The sequence below is a fragment of the Cervus elaphus genome, chromosome 31, assembly GCF_910594005.1.
Source record: "Cervus elaphus chromosome 31, mCerEla1.1, whole genome shotgun sequence".
NCBI lineage: Eukaryota > Metazoa > Chordata > Mammalia > Artiodactyla > Cervidae > Cervus > Cervus elaphus.
In genome coordinates this window covers 27,605,648-27,615,148 of record NC_057845.1, presented here as the reverse complement: position 1 = coordinate 27,615,148, position 9,501 = coordinate 27,605,648, and the positions used below count along the sequence as shown (strand labels likewise).

Here is a 9,501-nt window from a genome sequence, read left to right as displayed (position 1 = left end):
CCGCCCGCGCCGGTCGGGTGCCTGCGCCCTGTGTCTCGCCGCGACCTTCCCCTCCCCCCTGCCTCCCGCCTCTGGCGGGGCTGGGCGGGTCCGCAGCCTGCGACCTCTTCTTGGGACTTTCTCCGTCCCTTTGTTCTGCGAACGGCCGGCAGTGTGTTCCGGCCGGTTAATTTTCTCTCTTTTGGTCTCCCACAGTTCAAGTTGGCACCTCACAGAAGCTCCCTCCGATTGTCTTCAGGGCACTCAGGCCCGGACCCTAGCCCAAGCAAGGCCGCCTAAGACTCCCTTCCCGGGACGGGTCTCCGTCCTTAGCTCTTTTGTCTCAGTTTTTATCTTTTATATTTTGTCCTACCTCCTTTCGAAGACAATGGTCTGCTTTTCTGGGCGCCTGATGTCCTCAGCTAGCGATCAGAAGTTGTTTTGTGAGGTTTGCTCTGCATTCAGTTATTCTTTTGATGAATTTGTAGGAGAGAAAGTGGTCTCCCCGTCCTACTCCTCCGCCATCTTGGCTCTCCTCCCAAATATTTTGTTTTATATATGTACCATACCTTTATCCATTCCTCTGTCAAAGGACATTTAGGTTGCTTCCATTCATGGCTGTTGTAAATAGTGCTGCAGTAAACACCAGAGTGCATGCCTCCTTTTGAATTATGGTTTTCTCTGAGTATATGCCTAGGAGTGAGAGAAATTAAGGAAATAATCCCATTTACCATCACAACAAATAGCACAACATACCTCAGAATAAACCTAGCTAGGGAGACAAAAGACCTGTATCCAGAAAACTAAGATATTGGAGAAAGAAATCAAAGATGACACAAACAGATGAAGAGATATACCATGCTCTGGGAAGAATCAGTATTGTAAAATGACTTTACTACCAAAAGCAATCTACAGATTCAATGCAACCTGTATCAAATTTCCAGTGGTATTTTTCACAGAATTAGAACAAAAAATCTGCCATTTTAATCAAAACACAAAAGACCACAAATAGTCAAAGTGATATTGAAAACGAAAAACCAAACTGGAGGAATCAGGCTACCATACGACCCAGCAGTCAAAGCATTTTTAAAAACAATAAAAATATTACTGTAATGGTTTTATTTTATTATTTTTAGAATATATTAACTTCTAGGAAAAATTTTAGATTTAATATCAAAGAGAGTGCTTATTCTCTGCATTTCAAAGCCAGTATAATAATGTATAGCCTATTGAATTATGCATGTGTTGATAATACTTAATCAATCAGGATGCCATTAATGAACCCTGGTTCATCATAAATATTTTAGCATTCATCTTTTTAAAAAGTACATGGTTCAGTAAGTGGTGTAGCAGTAATTAGAAAATTTTTGGAGGGAAAAATATTTTCAGAGATGAACATTGAACAAGTATGTTCTTGTTTCTCTTACTCAGACTATGATTGGAGCTAGAGGCAGTCATTAGTAAGCAGCCAACAATTCTCTGCAATAGAATTGAGTAATTCAAAATAGTTGTCATAGTTTTCTCACATCAACTATTTTATTTCCTAAGATATTTTTAATTGTATCAAGATTAGGACTGTGTACTAAGAATATGAAATATTTTTCAGAGTAGAAAATTATCAAATTAATAGGATGGTTTAATGTCCATTTAGGTGTGAAATCCCTTCAGACAGTTAAATGTTCTGAAGTATATCCTACTCTTTTGACAAAGTTATCTCAACCCATTTCACATAGAACACATAAAAATATTTATATAGTCACCAGGAATAAAATGGAGAGAACTTGAGTATCTATATGCAATTTGGTAAACAAGTATTATATAATCTTGATATTATTAAGATAAAGATAAAACATAAAACATTAGAGAAGTGCTAATATTGAAATTTTATAAACTGTACAAATAAATATTTTCCTTCTTAATGACAAATGAGCTTACTTTTAAAAATATATTTTAGTATGAATTATACATCCTTGAATTAGCCATGAGAAATTCTGATACTTGTTGATAATGATCTTTCCAAACCATCATACTCACTAGGGACAAATGTTGAACAAATCCGTAAATGGTAGCAAATGTAGTTGATTAATAATGTCCTGTTAATTTCCAGTGTTCAGCACACTGATGCTATGTATATATGTATACATATATATGTAAACCAAAATATTATACATAATAGAATGATGAAGATAGTTTGAGATCAATTTTTGAAAGCTTCATGACCTATAGTCTTTTAATGAGTTGTTCAATTTTTTTACTTTTGTAAACTTATAGAACACTTTTAATCCATAAAAATTATAATTATTAATTTAAAAATTGTATCACAAATCAAATTTTGACTAATTGTAAATATCAAATGCCAATAAGGAAGTAACAGGGGAAATAAAAAGAGTAAAGGGGGGAAAATGAGAAAGAAGAAAGAAAAGTATACCAATTCAGAAAGTCTACAAAAGCAATTACAGGAGCATCTGGCATGTAATAACAATAGTGAAATAATCATTCATATTTTTTATTTAACCAGAAAAATGAGATAAGAGCAAAGTAAATCGAAAGAATGCTATATAGTTTGCTAAATGCTTGCAAAAAAGACTTCCAAGTAAAAAGTAGCGAAGCGAACAGACACAATTCAGTAAGAATTGATGCTATATGGATAGCCAGTTCAGAGAAGTATTTGACCCCAAAAGTGTTTATTTTTTAATTGTCACTGCAATATATATTGGGATGTTGCTAACAAAATTTTCTGACTCCAAACTGCACAGTTCATGAATTCAGTGCCAATAGGCTGTTTCATAATTTGGTACAAGGAGCTTGCTTTGTTAGCTGAATGCTCATCAACCCTGATTCTTTTATCCCTTCAAGCTGCTGAATCAACCTCTATCAATGACTATAAATTAGAATAGACTTTGTAGCTTTCAGGATTCTCCCTCATGAGTCAAATTCTCTGACCAAGAGCCTGAGGACTGTGATGAACTTAGACTCTGAGCAGGCCTAGCTTTATATCCCGGCTCAGGAAGCAACATCATAGGCATAACCATAAACTTTGAGAATATAACTAGTTTGTGACATTGTGTTTAGGGTGAACCGAAGTCTCCAGTCATTGCCTAGGTTTTAGCTTATGGGAGTGTATATAGGCCCTCAGAAGACAACATTAATATTTCCTCATTACTTTATGTAGTAACTTGGCATGTATGTATTCCTGTTTTCATTTTTTGATGTCAGGTTCAGTTCAGTTCAGTTCAGTCGCTCAGTCGTGTCCGACTCTTTGCGACCCCATGAACCACAGCACGCCAGGCCTCTCTGTCCATCACCAACTCCTGGAGTCCACCCAAACCCATGTCCATTGTGTCGGTGATGCCATCCAACCATCTCATCCTCTGTCATCCCCTTCTCCTCCTGCCCTCTATCTTTCCCAGCATCAAGGTCTTTTCAAATGAGTCAGCGCTCCATATCAGGTGGCCAAAGTATTGGAGTTTCAGCTTCAACATCAGTCCCTCCAATGAACACCCAGGACTGATCTCCTTTAGGATGGACTGGTTGGATCTCCTTGCAGTCCAAGGGACTCTCAAGAGTCTTCTCCAACACCACATTTCAAAAGCATCAATTCTTCAGCACTCAGCTTTCTTTATAGTCCAACTCTCACATCCATACATGACCACTGGAAAAACCATAGCCTTGACTAGACGAACCTTTGTTGGCAAAGTAATGTCTCTGCTCTTTAATATGCTGTCTAGATTGGTCATAACTTTCCTTCCAAGGAGTAAACGTCTTTTAATTTCATGGCTGCAGTCACCATCTGCAGTGATTTTGGAACCCAGAAAAATAAAGTCAGCCACTGCAACTGTTTCCACTCTTTCCCCATACATTTGCCATGAAGTGATGAGACCGGATGCCATAATCTTAGTTTTCTCAATGTCAGGTTATTGAAGTAGAATTTATATACACTAAAGGTCACTCTTTATAGTCATATATTTCCATGAGTTTTAAAAAATAAAGTAATGTGATGATCACCAGAATGAAGACAGAATAGTTCCATTACCACAAAAGCTTTCTTTTGTACTTTTGTAGTCAATCTCCCTGGTAAACTTAAATCAGATAGATTTCTGTCCCTATATTTTGACCTTTTCTAGAACATCAATAAAATCAAATTTTATAATGAGTAACTCTTTCTTTCTTCCTGGATTCTTTCATTTAGTGTAATGCTTTTGAGATTCATTCATGGTGTTACTTGCATCTGTGGTTATTCTTTTTAAATTTTTGATGTTATTCCATTGTGTGCATCTGCCACAACTTTCTCATCTAGTCATGACTTAACAGATTATTGGTTTTTTCCATGACTGAGGTGGTTATAAATGAAAGTGATATCAGTATTCACATACAGTCTTTGTATGGGCATATGTTTTCTTTTCTCTTGGGTAAATAAGAGTGTAACTTCTGGGTTTAGGATGACTAAGTTTAATATCAAATGAAATGGTCATATGATTTAAACATACTGATTTTACATTTCCAAGAAAAATGTATCAGACTTTGTAATGCTTAATAATAATGACAATGGCAGCAATTACAGCAATAATGACAGTTTTATTGCTTGCTTGTTTAGCATCTTCCAGGCAACAGGCAGTATGCTAAGCATTATATGTATTTTTAATTCATTTCATCCTCACAGGGATACATAAAGTGATTATTATTATTATTATTGTCTTTATTTTAATGTGAGAAAATAGAAATCTGAAAAATGTTATATAACTTGCCCAAGTTGTCAGCCTACAAGTAAGTGGTAGAGCTGAGATTCTAACCTAGAAAATCTGGCCATTGGATTACCTTCCCTAAACACAATGTCCTACTGTCTTTTCATTTACTGGTTAGATAGACATTAGGAATAATAGAGTTCATCACTCTAAAGAAAAATTAAAGAATTCTAAAAATTCATTCTTAAGGCATTTTGTGCAGAACATAAAGTGAAAAATTTAGCATCCAAGAACTTGAAAAAAATGTCATTAGTATATGCATACAATAACTATTCTTATGCACAAGTTGCCCGATTTTTTCTGCATTTACACAATCCCTTTGCCAAAGGGAAATTGTTTTCCTTACACTGATGTAAATTTTAGATTGAATTGTTGTTGTTTAGTCACTTAGTTGTGTTCAACTCTTTGTGACCCCATGGACTGCAGCAAGCCAGGCTTCCCTGTCCCTCACCATCTCCCGGAGTTTGCTCAAACTCATGTCCATTGAGTTGGTGATGCCATCCAGCCATCTCGTTAGATTGAATGTAAAGGGTCTAAAATGATAATCAAAAAGGAAATTAATTTCAGTCTTTGAGAATAAGAAATGACATTGAAGGACTCCAAAGCACAAACAAAATTCTATTTACTGTTAGAAAGAAATAGAACCTGATGTTTTTATCATATAAAAGGAGAAGGACATAATAGAATAATTAAAATAGACTTTATATTTTTATTTGCAGATTACATTACATAAAAGTCCTCATGACTACTGACAGACACTAAATAGTTTGGAACCTTTATGTTGCCGAGGATTATTGGTTGTTATATTTTTATTAATTATTTTGGGGAAAAAATTAAGGTCTAGTTTTTGACAGTGTGTATAGAACCACTTAAAAAGAATCTTTCTCAAGCTTCATTTATGGTTTTTGTGTCCTTTGAAAATGAAAGTGTTAGTTGCTCAGTCATGTCCAACTCTGTGACCCCATTGACTGTAGCCCACCAGGCTTCTCTGTCGATGGAATTCTTCAGGCAAGAATACTGGAGTGGGTTGCTATTCCCTTCTCCAAGGAATCTTCCCAACCCAGGGATCGAACCTGGGTCTCCTGTATTTCAGGCAGATTCTTTACCATCTGAGCCACCAGGGAAACCCTTCTTGTCGTTTAGTTGACTGCAGAGAGAGACAGAGAATAAAATGGTTCCAACAGACATGGCTGTTATCACATTTTTGGAGATAGGCCTGATAGAAATAGATGAAGAAAGGAGAGAAGTAATCGTCGTGTTGGTGTCTAAAGGGTCTGGGCTTATTCTATTATGTATATTGTTTATGTTAAGTCACAGTACATAAAAAGGCATCACATCTGCTCTCCTACTTTCACGTTTTTATCAGGTGTTGATGCAGTGCTGTTTTTTACCCTGACTGATTTTTTAAAACATTCAGAGTGAAAGTTCAAATATGTGCTTATATAATGCACAGTATACCTAGATTGAAATTGCATCAACTGTGACAGCTATTTACCTCCTCAATTCATTCTGGGTATTAGATAAATGTAGCAAAATAAAGGGAGAAGGCAATGGCAACCCACTCCAGCACTTTTGCCTGGAAAATCCCTTGGATGGAGGAGCCTGGTAGGCTGCAGTACATGGGGTCACTAAGGGTTGGACGTGACTGAGCGACTTCACTTTCACTTTTCACTTTCATGCATTGGAGAAGGAAATGGCAACCCACTCCAGTGTTCTTGCCTGGAGAACCCAGGGACGGGGAAGCCTGGTAGGCTGCCGTCTATGGAGTCACATAGAGTCGGACATGACTGGAGTGACTTAGCAGCAGCAGCAGCAGCAAAATAGAGGGGCACTCTGCCCAGGATTCTGTAAGTATTCCTCAAGTGATTTTCAAATTTCTGTGAAGATTAAAAATTTTCTTTGAGAATGGCTGGAGCTACAGTATGGCATGAGAACAAAATATATACAGTTATCAGGGCAGAGCAGAGGGTATCAACAAGTAATAGCGTGGAAGCCAGATTTTTATTTTTAATTTTCTCTCTAACCAGACTGAGGCTAGGAACATGACCTCTCAGTCTTCTGGTCTGGCCTGCATCACTCAAATTTTAGAAACTCTTGAGTGTGTATGTGCACGCATGTGTGTGTTTGTGTGAGCCCCACGCTGTTTTTATTCTATGCTTTTATGAGTAATGGTCTTTACTGTGTTAGTATATTTCAAGCTTTTTGCTTTATGTAGACTTACATAATAGTTTACATCTCTTTCTTGGATTTGCTGTGTGTGTGTTTCTATTTATTTGGTGACAACCAGGGAAAATTTGGAATCTCTAAACAGCTTCTGACTTCTCCACCTCTATTTCTGCTACATTGTACTATTGTGGAACAAGTTGAAAAGAATCCAAAGTCTTGAACTATCATGACATTTTCAGTATTTCTCCTAGCTTTCATAGATTTAGGATGCTGTATCATTCTGTTCTTCAGTTCAGTTCAGTCACTCAGTCTTGTCCGACTCTTTGCAACCCCATGAATTGCAGCACGCCAGGCCTCCCTGTCCATCACCAACTCCCAGAGTTTACTCAAACTCATGTCTATTGAGTTGGTGATGCCATCCAACCATCTCATCCTCTGTCATCCCCTTCTCCTCCTGCCCCCAATCCCTCCCAGCATCAGGGTCTTTTCCAAGGAGTCAACTCTTCGCATGAGGTGGCCAAAGTATTGGAGTTTCAGCTTCAGCATCAGTCCTTCCAATGAACACCCAGGACTGATCTCCTTCAGGACGGACTGGTTGGATCTCCTTACAGTCCAAGGGATTCTCAAGAGTCTTCTCCAACACCACAGTTCAAAAGCATCAATTTTTTTGGTGTTCAGCTTTCTTTATAGTCCAACTCTCACATCCATACATGACCACCAGAAAAACCATAGCCTTGACTAGACTGACTTTTGTTGGCAAAGTAATGTCTCTGGTTTTTAATATGCTGTCTAGGTTGGTCATAGCTTTCCTTAATTCTGTTCTTAGTGTCATATAAAGGATACTGTGCTGTGCACGTCCTTGAGAGATGAGCACAACTACAGCCTGTCCATTCATGAGCGTGGTCCTCCAGAAGAAGAGGTACCAGTGTCTCATTTGAGAAGTTGGTGACTTCCAACTGGCAGACCTTCCAGGTGTTCCTGCGGCTCACCCTGCATTCTTGGGGCTGCTTCCCTGCCTGCATCTCATACCAAAACCAGCCAATCAACAATGGTGAATTTGACATCATTGTCCTAAGTGAAAATGAGAGGAATATCATTGAACGCAACATATCCACCTTAGGAGTGAGCGTTTACTTTGAAGCTTATCTGTTTAACACTGCCAACTTCACCAACATGCCGTGGCACCTCCCGCCCATGCACACGGGCTCTACCCAACTCCGACCCTCCTTGGCTCTGGAGGAAGAAGATGAAGACTCACCGTCTGAGTGTCACACCCCTGAGAAGGTGAAGAAACCGAAGAAGGTGTACTGCTATGTGTCACCAAAACAATTCTCAGAGAAGGAGTTCTACCAGAAAATCATTCCTTGGTGGCTTTACACCTCCTGGGTGTGCCCCAGAACCAAATTTTCAAACCTTGGCCCAGACCCTGTCCATAAGCTGCTCACCCTTGTGGTGGATGGTGGCCTAAAGCCTCCTGTGGAGCTCATCTGTAAGGAGGGGAACATCTTAGCGGCCACGTTGGTCTGCTCCCTCCATAAGAACATAGGAGGATCCGAGACCTTTCAGGACAAGGTGAACTTTTTCCATCGAGAGCTTTGACAGGTACATATGAAAAGGCCACATTCTGAAGTCACCCTGAAGGTCAGCAGACATGCCTTGTTGGAATCATCTCTGAAAGCCACTCGGAATTTCTCCATCTCAGATTGGAGCAAGAACTTTGAAGTGGTTTTTCAGGAAGAAGAAGCTCTGGACTGGGAAGGGCCTCTTCGGGAATGGTTTGAGTTAATCTACAAAGCACTGTTTGATGCCACCAATCAGCTCTTCACCCGATTCAGTGACACCAACCAAGCACTAATGTACCCCAACCTTAATCACCCCACTCATCTGCTCCTAAAGATGTATGAGTCTGCAGGGCGTCTGGTGGGCAAGTGTCTCTATGAGTCCTCTCTAGAAGGAGCCTACAAGCAGTTGGTCCAAGCTCGCTTCACCCATTCTTTCTTGGCCCAAATCATAGTACAATGTATGCATTACAAGTGCTTTGAAACAGATGACCCAGAATTCTACAAATCTAAAGTTTGTTTCATTCTCAACAATGACATGAGTGAGATGGAGCCGGTCTTTGCAGAAGAGAAATTTAATAAATCAGGTCAATTGGATAAGGTCAGAGAAGACTCCCTGAGAGACCTGCTTCAGAAACAGCAGTGAGTAGAATACAGCAAGGAGAAGGAAATGGCAACCCACCCCAGTATTCTTGCCTGGAGAATCCCAGGGACAGAGGAGCCTGGTGGGCTACCATCTACGGGGTTAGACAGAGTTGGATACAACTGAGCGACAAAGCACAGCACTGCTATTGATGCTAAGTCACTTCAGTTGTGTCCGACTATGTGCAACCTATTGGACTGTAACACGCCAGGCTCCTCTGTCCCTGGGGATTCTCCAGATGAGAATATTAGAGTGGGCTGCCATGCCCTCCTCCAGGGGAATCTTCCCAACCCAGTGATCGAACCCAGGTCTCCTGTATTGCAGGCAGATTCTTTACTTTCTGAACCATCAGGGAAGCCCAAGAATGCTGGAGTGGGTAGCCTATTCCTTCTCCAGGGGAACTTGCCAAACC

The 9,501-nt window shown here is 39.5% G+C and overlaps 1 pseudogene; it reads left to right on the top strand.

Annotated features, from left to right (window-relative positions):
- Positions 1–5,907: 5,907 nt before the first annotated feature.
- On the top strand, positions 5,908–9,092 carry LOC122687305 (annotated as a pseudogene).
- Positions 9,093–9,501: the final 409 nt, after the last annotated feature.